The sequence below is a fragment of the Mytilus galloprovincialis genome, chromosome 10 (assembly GCF_965363235.1).
Source record: "Mytilus galloprovincialis chromosome 10, xbMytGall1.hap1.1, whole genome shotgun sequence".
Classification (NCBI taxonomy): domain Eukaryota; kingdom Metazoa; phylum Mollusca; class Bivalvia; order Mytilida; family Mytilidae; genus Mytilus; species Mytilus galloprovincialis.
The window spans coordinates 83,116,945-83,134,820 of record NC_134847.1 but is presented as its reverse complement, the minus strand read 5'-3'; the positions used below and the strand labels follow the sequence as shown (position 1 = coordinate 83,134,820).

The 17,876-nt window shown below is 31.1% G+C and overlaps 1 long non-coding RNA gene across 1 annotated transcript in view; it reads left to right on the top strand.

Moving 5' to 3' along the window:
• Positions 1–3,029: 3,029 nt before the first annotated feature.
• LOC143049391 (uncharacterized) overlaps positions 3,030–17,876 on the top strand; it is a 30,957-nt gene continuing 16,110 nt past the window's right edge. The window contains exon 1 of the long non-coding RNA XR_012970213.1: positions 3,030–3,159. This is a non-coding gene — a long non-coding RNA (uncharacterized LOC143049391). The remainder of the gene's footprint in view (positions 3,160–17,876) is intronic.

Below are 17,876 nucleotides of genomic sequence, written 5' to 3'. Positions count from 1 at the left end.
ACAATCATCAGATTTTTAAAAGGTGTTTATAATTTGCGACCTTCAGAACCTAGATATAGTGAAACTTGGGACGTATCTAAAGTTTTTAATTTTTTACGGAAGTTATCTCCCGTAAAGTATATTTCGTTGAAAGATTTAACATTGAAGTTAGTAATGTTAATTGTTTTATCCACGGCTTGTAGGACACAGTCGTTGTTTTTGCTATGTTTAGACAATTTAGTTAAAGGAAAGGATAGTTATACTTTGTTTTATTCAGGTTTATTAAAACAGAATAGACCTGGGTTTAATGTACATTTTGTTGAACTTTTTGCTTATCCTCCAGATAGGAGATTGTGTGTTTTTACTGTTTTAAAAGAATATTTGATGAGAACAGCTCAAGCTCGTGGTAATAGTCAGAAACTTTTTATAAGTTATGTGAAACCGTTTAAAGCCGTTTCAAGAGAAACAATTAGCAGATGGATCAAAACTGTGATGTCTAAATCAGGAATTAATTTAAAATCTTATTCTTCGCATAGCGCTAGATCAGCAGTTGTTTCTAAGGCTTTCCATAATCTGATTCCTGTGGAATGTATTTTACGAAGAGCTGGTTGGACCAGTGAAAAGACTTTTGCTAAATTCTACAAGAAGCCGATCGAGTCAGATGAACAACGTTTTCAGAGAGCTGTTCTGAGTACATAGAACTTTATTTGTAAATGAACTTTGTATATAGGAGGGATATATTTGTTGTTTTTTTTTTTTGAGGTTTTTAATATAACTTTTTGACTTATCTCATGGCTTGTGCTCTTTGAAGTCTCATCTGGTCCCGGAAACGGGATGACGTAGTTAAATTCCAAAACTAAACGAGACTTACCTTGGTAAAAGTTGAAGTTCAGTTGGAATTTAACGTAGTCATCTTTAGTTGTAGGGATCAGATGCCCTCCCGATATCCCTCCCTCTTTTTTGTGATGTTGTACTTAGTACTTTTGTATGCACAAACCCTTCGACTTTGAAGACTGAAGCTACACATGCGCACGAACATCTCATCTGATCCCTACAACTAAAGATGACTACGTTAAATTCCAACTGAACTTCAACTTTTACCAATGTAAGTCTCGTTTAGTTTTGGAATTATACAAAAATATGAAGGCAATGTTAAAAGATCTTTATAAAATTTATTAAACAAAAAAAAAAACATTGAAAACTCTGGCAGTTTTGACCTCATGTGAAAATTGATAGTAGGTCCATGTACCACTAATTGATCAACTTATAAAATAAGATATAACTTACCGACACAAAGAGCCAAGCACAGAATAAGAAGCTTCATGTTAATGTTCAAAGGTAAGAAGAATTTAAAATCTAACTACCAATGACTTGAAATGATCTTTTATACTGAGAAAATCTTAACGCGTCATAGATAATACCATATTATTACACATTTTCATGACATTGTACGATTGTAAATCATATTCCAAATATAGAATATACAGACACGTATTAACACTCTAGAACTATTAATGAATGTGTTTATTTTTTGAAAATGGTTGCATTTCGCGATTTTACCTTCTTTCTTAGGAAATATATTTCAAACAGCTCTTCTAGATCAATAGAATTTGATTTATTCATATTTTCCCCTTTGTTTTTTTTTTCTTATTTTTAATAATTTTGTAGGGTTACTGTCCAATTGACGTATCTTCAAATATCATTGTACTCATAAAAATATAACAGCAAGATTAAATCAATGCTTCAACATTAACAGCAAAATTAATAGCAATATTCCAAAGGCAAGGGGTTTGAAAGTTGCGTAACGTTGGAGAAGTATCTAATATGCGGTATACCTTGCTGACGAGACATATTTCCAAAAGCTACACAGGCAAACTTTGCTCACTTGAAATTCCCTTGTGAATCTCACGTGAAATTCATGATAAACATGTAATATGAGATTCACCTCAAACGAGCTTATACCTGAAACTCACATGAAAATTTCATGTAAATTTTATGTTATTTAAATTCATGTGAATCGCATGTAAATTTTACATAAGAAACATTCATTTGGTATTTTTCATGATTTTATTTAAATTTGAAAATTTAGAGGTTATTTGTATATCTCTATTTTTCATATTCACGTGAATTTCATACGAAAAAAAATGATGTGATTTTCATGTGAAACTCATATAGGTGTCACATGAACTGATTTTACGTCAGTTTCATGCAAAAGTTCGTTTGAGGTGAAAATCAAGTGAATTTTACGTAAGATTAACATGAATATAAATTCACGTGAAATTGATGTAAGTAAAATTTGACTGTGTATATAAGGCCCCGAAATCCTTATCTAAACCAATTTAAATGAGAAATTCCTTTATACATGTAGTTATAATCATGTCATAATTTTTTAATTTTTATTTCATATGTTAAAAAACACTAAAAAATAGATTGGTAAGCCGTTGTGTGGACCAGCCTGTAGTAGATTTTGTCTGTCTGCTAAAACAGGCATTCATATGTATAAAAAGAAATAAATCGAAGAAAATACATTAGTTTTAGTTATGTTTATGATTTTCTGTATTATTTGATAAACTGATAATATTTCAGTTTCTTTATTATGCCTTTGAGTTTATATCATGTTCCCAGGTTGTTCAGATTCACCAAATGAAATAGCAGCCGTAGGGAGTTTTTTTCTGATGGCAATCCTGACAACCCCATTTGCTATAGTCTTCATTGTGAATTTGAGCTGAACATATACCTTAACTTTTTGTTACGTCAAAACTTAGTTCTTGTTTGGAACTGGTGTTGTATCCTTTCTCTTTCCTGCAAGTTACTCTCTCTAAAACAAATTAAAACATATCGAAACAGACTATATTTAATTCTCAATAGATATAAATATGTGATATATCTAAACACATTGGAAATTGTTTTGGTCAAAAATAGTAGTACAAATTGATACAAAAAAAGGTTAATGCAAATCTGATAAATTAATGATTTTAATTTGAAATATGCCAAATCATTTCATCATCAACGTGGGATTTCTTCAACATTTATATTGTCAATACTAGAATGTTTAAAGGGTAAGTCTGAAATACCACGTTCACACGGATACAAGCACCAGCGAAGAAAATGGACCACAGAAGAGTGTTTACCATTGTTTACCTTGTCTGTATTGTAATTGTAAAATCTTACAATTTTGATGTGAGTAGTTTAATGCAAAATCATAAATTCTTGTGAGTTTTTTTTTTTTTATTAATGCGTAAAATGTGGCAGAGTGGTAAACGCAATTATTTAAACTCGCATTTTGAAATATTGTATATGAATAAAACAGGATTATTCTCAAAATCGTAAAACTTAAAATCGCACTTCAGTTTTATATGACAAAATCGCAATAAAAAATGCATGCAATAATTTCTGAATTTACAGTCTTGTTTTAAATTTTTCATTTTTATACCCTTATAATAGCCTGAATATTGATGTTAACACATGCATTTTGAGTACCGGGATGGGGGAGGTATAATGAGTTGTTGAAAAGAATTCAGACTTTGTTGATAATTATAAACATCCAAATATAAATTATAAATTGTTTCTCAATTTATTATTTTTATGTTTGTGTTTGTTTAATGGAATCCGAAATAAATGTACAAAAATCATGTTAAGTTCATTTATGAAAATTATTATCACATTTAAGAAATATGATAAGATGTAGTAAAAACATTTACGGTACCAACTGTTCTGCAACAAATGCGCATTATTATAATATAGTTTCCTTAATGATGGATAAAATATATGAAAATCCAAAGCGTATAAAAAGATTGAAGTTATATCGAATAAGATGCAGTTGAGAGGAAATAATGAAAAAGATAAAAACACAACAACTAAAATGTTTATTATAACACACACGATATTACAGATGTTTCGATTCTCAAAATGTTCTCACACTTTTCGAAACAAATTTAAATGCAAAACTAAAATCCAATGATAATCATAAGGGAATAAAAGGGACAAACGAATCTACAGGAAACACCATTACCAAAAGAATACTCAACTAAAACAAAACGAAACGTCAATAGTACTCAACTAAAATTACTGAAAATTCACAGATTTGATTTGTTGTTCTCAAGAATAGCAAGTATCAATTAACAGGCAAATTATTTCTTGACGACGACATATCACTAGTAACCCGAATTTAACTTGATCGGACAAAAACGTGTTAACGCTATTTAAATGAGATTGATCGTTATTTGATAAAGATTGACAAAAATTAAAAATTATATTTAATTCATTTCAATTCATATTAATTCATTTTAACGCCAGTCAAATAGATTTCTCTGCAGTCGATCAATTGAAATCAAGTTAGTGGTTAGTTGCGTCAAACTAATAGGCCACGCCCCTGTTAAGCTATTTCAAACATGCATTAATTCGTTTTAAACATGGATGAGACCCGGGCTTTTTACAGGTAAATCACTCAAGCAAAACGACCTCGATGTATCTATCGTAAGTGACGTGTGGTCCTTTGCAACTATTTACGAAACTTTATGTATTCCTGTATATTTACCGTTTCTCTTTTTTCTGTTTACTATGTTGTACTCGTAAATCAAATGTAGACACGGAAAACTACACAGAAATTATTTATTGTGTACATAATTTAAACCGATGTGTCTTATATTTCCGGGAAGCAACATATATTCATTCTCTTGCTGTATATTGGTATTTGAAAAAGCTTGTAATGAAAAACAAGATATTGTTGAATAATAAAATTGACGAAGATAATGTCCAGTTCGGCAAAAAGAAATCAAATTAAAACTCTACGATGTCCAATTAAACAAACAGAATTTAGAAAAATAACACTTTTACGATTCTTCCAATCACGACAAAAATATCTATCTTTTTCTCCGATGAAAATCATTACTATTTATATTAGAACAAGTCAAAAGTTGCCGGAGCTTGATTTATGATGCATACGAAACTTTAATAAATAATTCTCCGGTTTGCATTTTTCAAAATAACTATTATATCCGATAAAAATCGAAAAATAAATTATCGGTAAAAAATACCGATTTTTCTATGAGACAAAAATTATCCTTATTGGAGTCAAATTTGTAATAAAGGACAAACCATATCCTCATGTTTTTTTTTTATGCAGCACTAGTAAGCATAGTTCGTCTGTTCTCGCTTCAAACCAAGCCATCATAAATACACCAGAGATCACTAGTAACCCGAATTTAACTTGATCGGACAAAAACGTGTTAACGCTATTTAAATGAGATTGATCGTTATTTGATAAAGATTGACAAAAATTAAAAATTATATTTAATTCATTTCAATTCATATTAATTCATTTTAACGCCAGTCAAATAGATTTCTCTGCAGTCGATCAATTGAAATCAAGTTAGTGGTTAGTTGCGTCAAACTAATAGGCCACGCCCCTGTTAAGCTATTTCAAACATGCATTAATTCGTTTTAAACATGGATGAGACCCGGGCTTTTTACAGGTAAATCACTCAAGCAAAACGACCTCGATGTATCTATCGTAAGTGACGTGTGGTCCTTTGCAACTATTTACGAAACTTTATGTATTCCTGTATATTTACCGTTTCTCTTTTTTCTGTTTACTATGTTGTACTCGTTAATCAAATGTAGACACGGAAAACTACACAGAAATTATTTATTGTGTACATAATTTAAATCGATGTGTCTTATATTTCCGGGAAGCAACATATATTCATTCTCTTGCTGTATATTGGTATTTGAAAAAGCTTGTAATGAAAAACAAGATATTGTTGAATAATAAAATTGACGAAGATAATGTCCAGTTCGGCAAAAAGAAATCAAATTAAAACTCTACGATGTCCAATTAAACAAACAGAATTTAGAAAAATAACACTTTTACGATTCTTCCAATCACGACAAAAATATCTATCTTTTTCTCCGATGAAAATCATTACTATTTATATTAGAACAAGTCAAAAGTTGCCGGAGCTTGATTTATGATGCATACGAAACTTTAATAAATAATTCTCCGGTTTGCATTTTTCAAAATAACTATTATATCCGATAAAAATCGAAAAATAAATTATCGGTAAAAAATACCGATTTTTCTATGAGACAAAAATTATCCTTATTGGAGTCAAATTTGTAATAAAGGACAAACCATATCCTCATGTTTTTTTTTTATGCAGCACTAGTAAGCATAGTTCGTCTGTTCTCGCTTCAAACCAAGCCATCATAAATACACCAGAGATTACTAAAATGAAAGTCTTCTCGCTCATTGAGATTTTTTTGTAGGTATTAAGCTTCAATTCGACCATTGAATTTTTCAGAATTACGAAAAATATGTTATAATCCTTGACCTTCCCGAAGCTTATAATTCGTTCAGTCGATTGTATGAAAGTTTTTTTTTTTTTAAAGAAACCGGTCTTTTACTGCAAAAAAAAGAAGATAAAAGCGATCTTTGTTTGAAGTAACGAATGTCATTCTTGAAAAAAAGAAAGTTTTCGTTTTTTAGGTCGTCCTGATGCAAACGTAAAAGTTGAAATAAAAATTACACTCCGAGATTACACTTAAGACATTTCGCTAGCACACATGGGACTAGATTTATTAATCGTTCATTTGCAAGTCAAAAATAATAATTATGCAAAACTAATGATAAAACTTTCCAATTTAAAATTGAGAAAAATCCGACAGGAAACCAAAGTACAAAGGTACGGCATTTATTTAAAAACAATCTCCATCCAACTTCAAAATGTGAGGTAAATCGATTAGCTTACGCTAGCCAAGCAACCAACAGACAAAATAAATCTTGCCTCCCCGATGAAGACTATCTATAGACACGGAATAAAAAATAAGGAAATAATAGCATGTTAGATTGGTTACAAACACATTTATGCAAACATGAATCAGCTGTTTCTTTACTGAACTGGTCAGTGGTAATACAAAACCAGGGTTTCAAAAAGATGAAGAAAAAGAAAAAGACATTTAAACATGTAAAAATTTATTTAAAAGCAAATCAGATATAGTGTTTAACTGAAATTGAAAAAAAAGAATCATAATAGTCTATAATATGTAAAAATTTATATCAGAAAGCTAACAGCAAAATGAAAGGAAAATATGTGTTGCTTAAGAACATTGACCTGGGCCGTAACAGCCTCATGTTTGAAATTTTAAAACAAAGTTGAAACAAAGGCTTGTCTTCATATCAAATTGTTTTCACGGCGAATGTCTTGCAAAAAGCAAACTCCCATTACTCCGGTGTCGCCCTTGCATAATTTTGCGTGATCCATGCATGTTTCTGAATTACTTGTCTTTTGTGCATTTACTTTCCTACTAAATGGCTATAGTATAAGTATTAATTTTCATTTGTAAATGTCTGGTTTCGCAATGATGCATGTCCACCTATATCCAGACATTGTGCGAAAAATATAGTTTAGAAGATATGATTCTATGCTGAATACAGAAAACATATAGTCGTTTCTTCATGAAGAATTGAACTCTAACATTACAGAATACCAAACTGGCTCTCCTTTTTGAGTATTTCCATCTGGTGTCTTACATTTAAGGGTTTAACTTGTATTAAGTCGTGTCAACTTACTGTCAAGACAGACGCCTTTATAGAAAATAATGGAATATGGAGTAAAAATCCACGGGACCTTATCGAACACAAAGTCAGAGCTTAACAAGAATACAAATTATCAATGGTCAGCGTTTTATTCCTGTTCATCTTTATAGTCGCTAGAGAGTCTTCAACAATGAAAGAATCACTTGTTTACCAGAAGAACAAAACGACAATAGCAAGAAAGGATCTGAGAGTACTTAAGTTTCTGACAGCTAGTTCACACTGTTACGTTTGAAGTCTTCCTGTCCGTCATCCCGCAATCGTTATTTTTGAAGACCATAAGTGAATGAATAATTTGATTTTCTGTCTCAGGACCTGCGCATATATAAAATACTTGCCACTGAACATTGAACCAAGTAAAATCAATACACATCGTTTCATATATAAAAATCAATCTACAGATGATAAAGTATTTCTTTGTTGGTTAGACTCCCTTTTTGGGGAGTTGAACACTGTGCGGGACAAATTTCTTCTCATGGGAAACTATATTTTCCCATGGGAATATTAGTTTTTTATTTTATTTTTTTCAGAATTTGTAAAAGTGCTATGAAATATCGAAATGGATTGACAATCACTAGTAACCAATGACTGGAAAAATTTAACAGGCATTTCAATAAATTAAAAGTATTTCTATCATACTTTTACACTCAATAGTCTTTTTTTTTTTTTTTTTTTTTTTTTATCGTTGAATGATTGATAGAAATTCTACCGTTCAGCGGCTGATTTTACAATTTGAATCTTTCACCTTTGTTTTCGGTCAATATCATCGTGCATTTCATGTAATAGTGTTCGCTGAACTGTCAAGTATCTGAAACATTCCTTTTGAATTTCAGAATTTAATTTAAGAATTAAAATTATAATTCTGTTTTAATCTATATACATGGGGAATGACGAATCGTGTTTTAGATTGTTTTCTAATTATAACCTTATAATTTCGTGAATTTACATCATTATCATTATGAATGTACTTATTCTTTTTCGTCTACGTAACTCGATATGCGTGTTTTTCGCCACTAGAAAGATGTGCACTTACATTTTATGTTCAAATTTCCTAATCATGCTTATGCAATGTTGTAACTCGTCTACACAAGAATCTTTTATTTCAATTCATTTTTGGCAAACACCTTTTGAAGTCTTTTCTAGATCTTTTATAACCTCTCGGGTAATTATCAAAGAAAATCCAAAGTTTTGCATTTACAAGGACGCGTACGGATGATCTTTGTGATATATTCACTTGTACTTTACCCGTAGGCGGTCTTCGTGTACTGTCATTTATGGTTTAAAGGAATACGAATACTTTATTTCTCATAAAACTTCAATTGCTAGTTATCAAGAACATACATAAGCATAACTATAAGGTAAAATTATTACATGCATGTGTAAACGATACAATTAAATAAATTTGGAGGACTGACTTTCACATTTATAACTTTTACATAGTTTTCTAATATTACAATATTTGATGAGTTTAACTGTTGAACAGCTTTAAAGATATAAGGGTTTGACTAACAGTAGTTCCTTAAACATTTCCTTCTTTTTCTATAGTTTAAATGTTTTACAATTCATAATGTAATGGTAGTCGTCATCAATGTCGTTTGTGTCACAGAGACGGCATATTCTGTCTTCTCTGTGTAAATCCTGACACCTTCTAGACTCAATCGGCAACTACCACATCTATATCTGCGTAATATATGAATTTAGAAAGGTAAAAAGGAATAGTAGTTTTCAAATTGATAAATCTTTTTGAAAATACGACAACATTATGTTTTATGCGATTCTACAATAAAAGCAAAGAATTCTTCTTGAAACTGGTCTTTGGGTTTTTGTTTAATACATTCTGACACCTATTTATCACAAACTGTGCAGACGGACGGATAACTAATATACGTCCTTGCTGTGCATTATAATTTAAAATAGTTGTAATTTGCAATTTGTTTTAAATTTGTATTTTTTCCTCACTAGATAGGTGAAAGTATGTATAAAATTTAATGTAAATTGCAAAAATGCATTACGAGCATTAATCTATACTTTTAAGTTAGAATTTAGAGTCTCAACTTTTTTCAAAATCTCTGTAATATTACCCATGTATTATTTATGTTTATGTCAAAGGCGTTTGATTGGATAATAGTTAAAGGTAGGCGTGGTTTTTGGTAACTTTCCTCCAATCAACTGGCCTATTCGACAAACCTGTGTGCGCTGATGCGTGTAAACTGGGTATTGTAACGGTACGTGTCTTACATCAGAATCTATCGTGCGTGACCAATGTTTATTGTATATAATTTCTTGTCATGTGGTCAAATTATCTGAAAAAGTTCCAAAGGTTACAACTTTTTGAAAGATTTTTTTCGGCAGAAACCAATAGCACTATTTGACGAAGACGAAGACGAAATAAAGGATTAAATTTTAACGTCCAGTGACATATATTATAATGATGTCGAAACAGAACTTGAAATTGACAATAGGTTTTCATAGAACCGTCGCTTTTCCAAAGAATTCACGCTTAGTTGCTATTTCACAACTTCGGGGGCCGTGTCAATGAAAGTATCCTAGGATATGTCCTAAGATAGGTCTTAGGACATTATTTAGGATGGTCTTAGGACGTGTCTGAGACATGTCTTAGAATGTAAAACAAAGCTGTCTTAGGACAGTCATAACTACGATGGTCCTAGGACCATCCTAACACATTTATTTAATTGAAAATATATGTAGAGATTTGTATGACATAGATTGAATTGCATTTTATAACCTATATACATAAAGAGAGGGAGGATGACTCTTATATAGAAAACAATTAACGCAAAATAAAAGTTTTTTTTACGGACCACTAATAAATACGTTATTAAATACTACAGAAGATATAAATGAATTTAATACGAAAACAAAAGTAAATGGTCACAAAACATTGTGATATTCGTGCTGTAATTTTAGTACATAAACTAGTTTTATCCTTAGGTCCACTCGATTTCATTACATGTATCGAATCAGGGTTAGGTAAAAAAAGAAATAAACTTTTTCCCATATTTGAATTATTTAAAATATGTTGCTTATGATGGTAGTATTGTTTAGGCTTCAAAAAAGGCTGCACGAAATAATTTGATATAATACAATTAAATCTTTCACACACATTAAACAATATTTTTTTTAATTAATTTTATCTAATGATAGTTTAATATTGTATTAGTATTTTTAGTATTGAATTTATGCCATATTTGTTGTTTTTATTACGTTTTAGGACGATGTAACCTTTATGACTATCCTAAGACACCTAATTTTATATCCTAACTTTAGGACCAAATTTAGGACATATCTTATTTTAGGAGACTTTCGTTAACCCAACTTAGGACTAAGACGTGTCCTAAGACCATCCTAAGACATGTTTTTGTCCTAGGACAGCTTCGTTGACACGGCCCCGGGTTCGCATTATAGTTATACATGTACAAATAACTAACAATAAACAAAGTCTGATGATTTCTGCAACTGCTCTAGGACCTTTGAGTTGTAATATAAATCTGTGATTTTTCTATATTCGTACTTTCGACGACCCCTGGACATTTATGCATTAAGCATTTACAATATTTAATAGTTGTACAATTCTTTTGTAGAACATGTAGAAAAATCCGTCTTTTCGGATAAAATCTTAATTTACGTACCATTGTAATATTGAGAATGGACATGGGGAATGTGTCAAAGAGACAACAACCCGACCAAAGAAAAAAAACCAACACTGAGCAGAAGGTCACCAAAAGGTCTTCAATGTAGCGAGAAATTCCCGCACCCGGAGGCGTCCTTCAGCTGGCCCCTAAACAAATATATACTATATATATATACAACTCGTCTAAACATCAACCCAACAGTGTTAGATCTGTAAATTTGCTTTCGCAAATTTTTGGTTCTTCCCTCGCCGGGATTCGAACCCATGCTACTGTGATATCGTGACACCAAATCGCCTGCACTGCAGCCGTCCCGCTAGACCACACGACCACCTGGGCTCTCAATAAAAGAGCTTTCGGTGGGCGTGTGTTACCTTTCCACGTCAGTTTTAATCTAGCGGCGTACTACAGTACATGATATATAAGGCATGAAGATGTTATTGGTTACAGATCAGCTAAATTATCTATAGTAAAGGATCCTACAAATTAATGTAAGATACAGTCACAGAAAATAATTATATTCATAAGTACGTCTGAGTCAGTGACAACCCTACAACAGATGTATCCATCGGATCGCCATCAATGATGGTGATACATGGCTATATATATATATAGTCCAGTGATAATAAACGCCATACTAATTTCCAAATTGTACACAAGAAACCAAAATTAAAATAATACAAGACTAACAAAGGTCAGAGGCTCCTGACTTGTGACTGGCGCAAAAATGCGGCGGGGTTAAACATGTTTATGAGATATCACCCCCCCCCCCCCCCCTTATACCTCTAGCCAATGTAGAAACGTGAATTCATAACAATACGCACATTAAGATTCAGTTCAAGAGAAATCTGAGTCTGATGTCAGAAGATGCATATACGGACCCTGGATTTAAATCAGATATGATCTGGCGGTTTTTGTCTTTTTTTCAAAATACATATTTTTAATTGTGACTATCTTTAGTTCCGAATCTTTCTATCATTCTATATAATTGATTTAGTTTAAATGAAAATAAGGAACTTGGAATTAAAACACTGTTGAAGAGAAACTACATATTCGGGTTAAATTCACCTCAGTTTGTTAATTCAAGTTTGACATCTAACATCTTAATCCGTAATCCACATTTACCTGACGACCTTAAATTGTTTATTGTTTTTTTTTATCAATCGAATATCCTCACACAGGAGACTGAGACAAATATGTTATTTGTAATGGTATTTATCAAAACTAAAATGATTGAAAATATCTTTGTAGAATATGAATTTGCCTAATAAGCGAATAATTATAATACATAGATTTCAACATCTTCAATAGAGAGATTACTGATAAGATTTCCAAAATATATGTACATGTATATTGCGATTAGTGCTATATAGTATGTCAATGATATTGAATGCCGCTGAGTGTAAAATATTTGTCAGCTTAAACAAATATTTTTGACACTGCTGGTTTTAATTTTCTGACTCAAGTATAAATTTAAGAAAAGTTTATAGTTTCTGAATATTTTTAGATTCAATATTTTATCATTATTATTATTTTAAAGTTTCACCACATACAAACATAAAATGAGAATCACAGAACTAAACAATTATCTAAAAAGATAAATGAGAGCCGTATAAGACACAATATATAAATATAAACAAATTTTAACTCATTTAAATTCAAAATTTACAGTGTCCATATACTAAATGAAATTAAACATCTTTTTCTTTAAGAACAAGTGAAATAAAATGCCGTTTCTTTTCAATAAAATATTGTTGATGTTTTTGGCACCTATTACAGCAACATTGTCGTTATTGAATAAATATATAAATTGTTCGCTATTTGATATTTATAAATTAAAATGTTCAGCTTAATGTATCATGATATGTCTATAATGGTCATTTTAAAAGCACAGGAATATGAAAAAGAAGATGTGGTATGATTTCCAATTAGACAACAGTCCACAAGATACCAAAATGACAGAGACATTAACAAATATAGGTCACCGTACGGCCTTCAACAATGAGCAATGCCAAATCCGCATGGTCAGCTATAAAACTGAGGCCCCGATATGACAATGTAAAACAATTCAAACAAGAAAACTAACCACTTTTTTTATATAACAAAAAAAAATGAACGAAAAATAAATATGTAACACATAAACAAACGACAACTACTGAATTGCAGGCTCATGAATTGGGACAGGCACATACATAAATAATGTTGCGGGGTTAAAATTGTTAGCGGGCTCCCTATTCTCCCCCTAGTATCGGTCAGTGGTATAAAAGTACATGTACAACATAAAAACGAACTATAAGAATCAGTTTAAATAGGCTTAACTCATCAGATGGACAAAAACATGGAGGGGTAGAGTGTAATATTTGTAACTGGTCGTTAAGCAACCATGAATAATTTAATCTATTCTTTATATTTTCATCTCTTTATTCTGTAATTTAAAGTGCTTATCCCATTATCATCTTTATTTCTGTAAACTCCATTTATTTACTTTCATAGCGTCATATATGTACATGTACATGGTATTTGTTACAGGAACAATTTTGACATAAAAAAATTACAAAGTTAGTGTCAATATTTTCAGGACACGATAAATGACTTGAATTTAGCTAGAAGGTTTTTTTTTTCTAAGAAAATCCAGTTTTTAACACACTTATGCTTAATACTCACACTCTCAGCCCACTTGTGAACTTTTGCATTTAACCGATTTGAGCTCATGTTATTTAATCTACACCACAAAAGAATAATACTTTTCCACTTTTTATATCAAAAATAGGTGGTATTCCTTAGTCTCTAGTAACTGCAACATTTGGTGCATATTTTGTACTCCGAGAAAAAAATCTACAAGCCCTATTATGTATAGAGTTAATACAGGAATATGTTTTTTTGACCCCATATACCTGCTCCATATTCTATTATAGGACAAACCAATCTTTCATACAATTTTACAAATACAACGAAACAAACACCACCTAAAACAATCGTTTTACAAAAATCATCAACTTCGAATTACAATAAAGTTTGACTAAAAACCCCCAAAAAAGTATCATAAAGTCAAAATAATTAACCTATAAAAAAATACACACAAAAAAGAAAGAAATACAAAGTTTTGTTTTAAATCCTACAAAAACAAACAATTATATAACACGGCAAACAAAAAGGTGGAAGCCGTGTATTTGTTATGTTTCTTTATTTCTGCATGGATCAGTGATTTTATAACCTGGTTAATTACTGGCACGTGTCATCGGACAAAACCTTTGATGACAGAAAAAATCAAAATTACGACTTAACAACAATTTCTAATGATTAAAAAAATCAGATACATTATCTTCATGAAAAACAGCGTCCGATGGTATCTTTTTTACATTCATAGCACCATCCCATCATGGGCTTAGTGCAGTTTCTTGAGCTTAGTGCACCAAGGCGGCCTAGGTGGTGTTTAGACGCTCCCCAATATACCGTCGTATATTACAAAATTGAGAATGGAAATGGGGAATGTATAAAAGAGACAAAAACCCGACTTTAGAGCAGACAAAAGAGGACGGCCTATATTACGGGTCTTCAATGTAGCGAGAAACTCATGCGTATACATACATGCATTATTGTATGCACATGCTTGGACTTATAGATGCATATATATACGTGTACAAGTCCAAGATTGTGTTATAAAGTATTTCTTATAAAAATACAGGAACATTTTAATGCTAATCCAAACGCACGGGGGTCAATATCTGCAAATCTTCCGGTAATTACAAGTTATCATTTAAAAAAAAGTGAAATTATAGTGTATTTTAACCAAAATAAAATTATGGATGAATAGATAAATTTATTTTAAGGATTCCAATCCCTTAAAAACGAGGCACCATCATATATACTTATAAAACAGCTCAAATTCTAATCACTGAAGAGACATGTATTTTCGAAATACGCATCTGGTGCAAGATAATTGGTACCGTTAATTTTATTCTATATTAACCAGTGACACGTGTCCTAATTTTTAAGAAAAGGGATAGAAAAAGTATGAAACAAAAATAACCGGTTTTTCAAAACTATATTTTCAAAATGCACTGCATAATTTAAACCGTTTTAAGGTGTTTCATTTTATTTTATGTTTGTGCGTATACGAAAAAATGATATTCTTGACTTACAAGTATTATATTTCTTGTAAAATTGATAGATGAGCGGTTTTCACAAATACCGAACATAAGAATATAGCGTAAACGTCAATTAATGGACAAGCAACCCAACGAGAAAAATATAATTTCAGAGGCATCTACATGTACATGTATAACTAGTTTTGAGTTAGAGAAATCATTCAACATGTTCAATGCCATCCATACGATTCATTTCAGATTTGGGGGTTTTTTCGATTTACGAATAAGTCAATAAGATACAAAAAAGAAATTGAAGCAAAAAAGAAAAGATACATGAAATAACGAATTAACATAAGTTTACAAATATATACCTAGGTGCATTTACTAAAACAACATTTTTTTTCTTCATATTATTGTAATTTTATGTTTATGTACCCGATATAGAGCTCTTCTGAAATTAAAAATCACTTGATGATGGGTATTTCTGGTGTATATACATGTATAACACGTGATATCTACATGTACAATATACGGAAATGACACGTCTGGGTATTGTAAAGTTACTGAAGGTAGATTACTGGCAGGTGTATATCCCCGGGCGAAAAAAATACTGATTTGTGAAAACGGTTAGGTGTAATTTGTCATATTGTAAACGTTTGAATAGCGCTCATCTCTTCTGTTTTATAATATTAATTGCGCCAATAAATGGAACTTGACACATTCCCCATTTCCATTCTCAATTTTATTAATTGTGTCATATTTACCTCGAAACTGTTGCGCAAACTATTAACCTATTTACACGTACATGTAACATTATAATACTTACTTCAACTGTTAAATAACTTTATAATTACTAAAATTCGAAATTATGTACTTCTCCTTCCGTATGCCATGTTTTTTGTGTCAATTCTGTCTTTCCATCAGGTCCATTGTGCACTTTTTTTGTCAGTCTTAGTGCACTAAGGAGGCCCTTTCAGTTTGCGAATTCTGAACCTACATGTAAATACCGAAAAGGACCTCCTCAGTGCTCTAAGAAGAAACATTTGAAAACAAGTCTATAATATTTGCACAATTAAATGAGTGTTTTATTGGCGCAAATGAATGTTGCAGTTTTTATGATAAAGTGATACAAAAAAAAAAGAATTCGCGTAATTAACTTGTGGCGCAAATTTATTCTTTTTTAGCCAAACTGGATATCGGCCTTCAAAACATTGTGTATACACAAACAAAGCAATATTTATCTTTTACGCAGTCTAGCCGGAGAATAAAAGTTTTTGCAATTTGTGTAGGATTTTAATTTTAGAATGCAATGAACAAGTGAGAAGATCGTTAGAAACCTTAAGTGAATCGGATAATGAGCTATGCACGATGAAAGGGAAAAGTTTGGTGCGTCGATAAAAATTTCATTGATGCACTTGATAATTGTAAAATTTCAAGTCTTTAAATAACATCCATTTGTAGAACTGATTTCGATCCTTCAAATATATGTAGAATAATAATAAAAAAATATATTATTAAGTCTCTTTCATATAAATACTGTAGATTTGTTTTTGATCATCGATTGCAAACATAACATTCAGTGAGAAATATTTCATGTACTCGTACAGAGAACAAATCAACTTCTTTCAGAATACATTTGATTGGTTATTAAGTAAATGATTTGCGACAGAATAAGTGAAACTTGGCCAGCAGCTTACCTCTGAAATAAAGAAATATAAAAAAAAGTAGAGTAAATTCTGTATTTTACTCATACTGCACTCAAGCACTTTTTACAGTCAATACCGAAAATATGAAATACATCGATTTAAATTATGTACACAATAAATAATTTCTGTGTAGTTTTCCGTGTCTACATTTACATACGAGTACAATATAGTAAACTGTATAATTTGTGTATGTATTTCATCCTATGAGCTGTATATTTTCTTACGGAATAAAGAATTATTATAGTAAAACAGAAAAAAAGAGAAACGGTAAATATACAGGAATACATAAAGTTTTGTAAATAGTTGCAAAGGACCACACGTAACTTACATGCCACGAGTTTTCATAGAACTTTGCAATTTTTGAAACGCATGTATATATGCGATAAAGATCTAGTGCATTTGAGCAAATCAAAATCATGTTATATATCTAACTATTTTATTTTCAACAGATTCACAAGTTTTGCATTTTTAAACCGCTTGTGCATATATATTTTAATGTTTTTATTTTAATTCCTTATATATGAACATGTCACGTGTATTATTCGGGCGCCCTATTATTCATTCGCTTGTTTAAATTGTGAAACATGCGACTTTACTAAGACTGTACGCATTTAAAGTTTGAAACAAAAAACTGCAATTGGCGCAAATTGATTTTGCCCAAACGATAGATACATCGAGGTCGTTTTGCTTGAGTGATTTACCTGTAAAAAGCCCGGGTCTCATCCATGTTTAAAACGAATTAATGCATGTTTGAAATAGCTTAACAGGGGCGTGGCCTATTAGTTTGACGCAACTAACTACTAACTTGATTTCAATTGATCGACTGCAGAGAAATCTATTTGACAGGCGTTAAAATGAA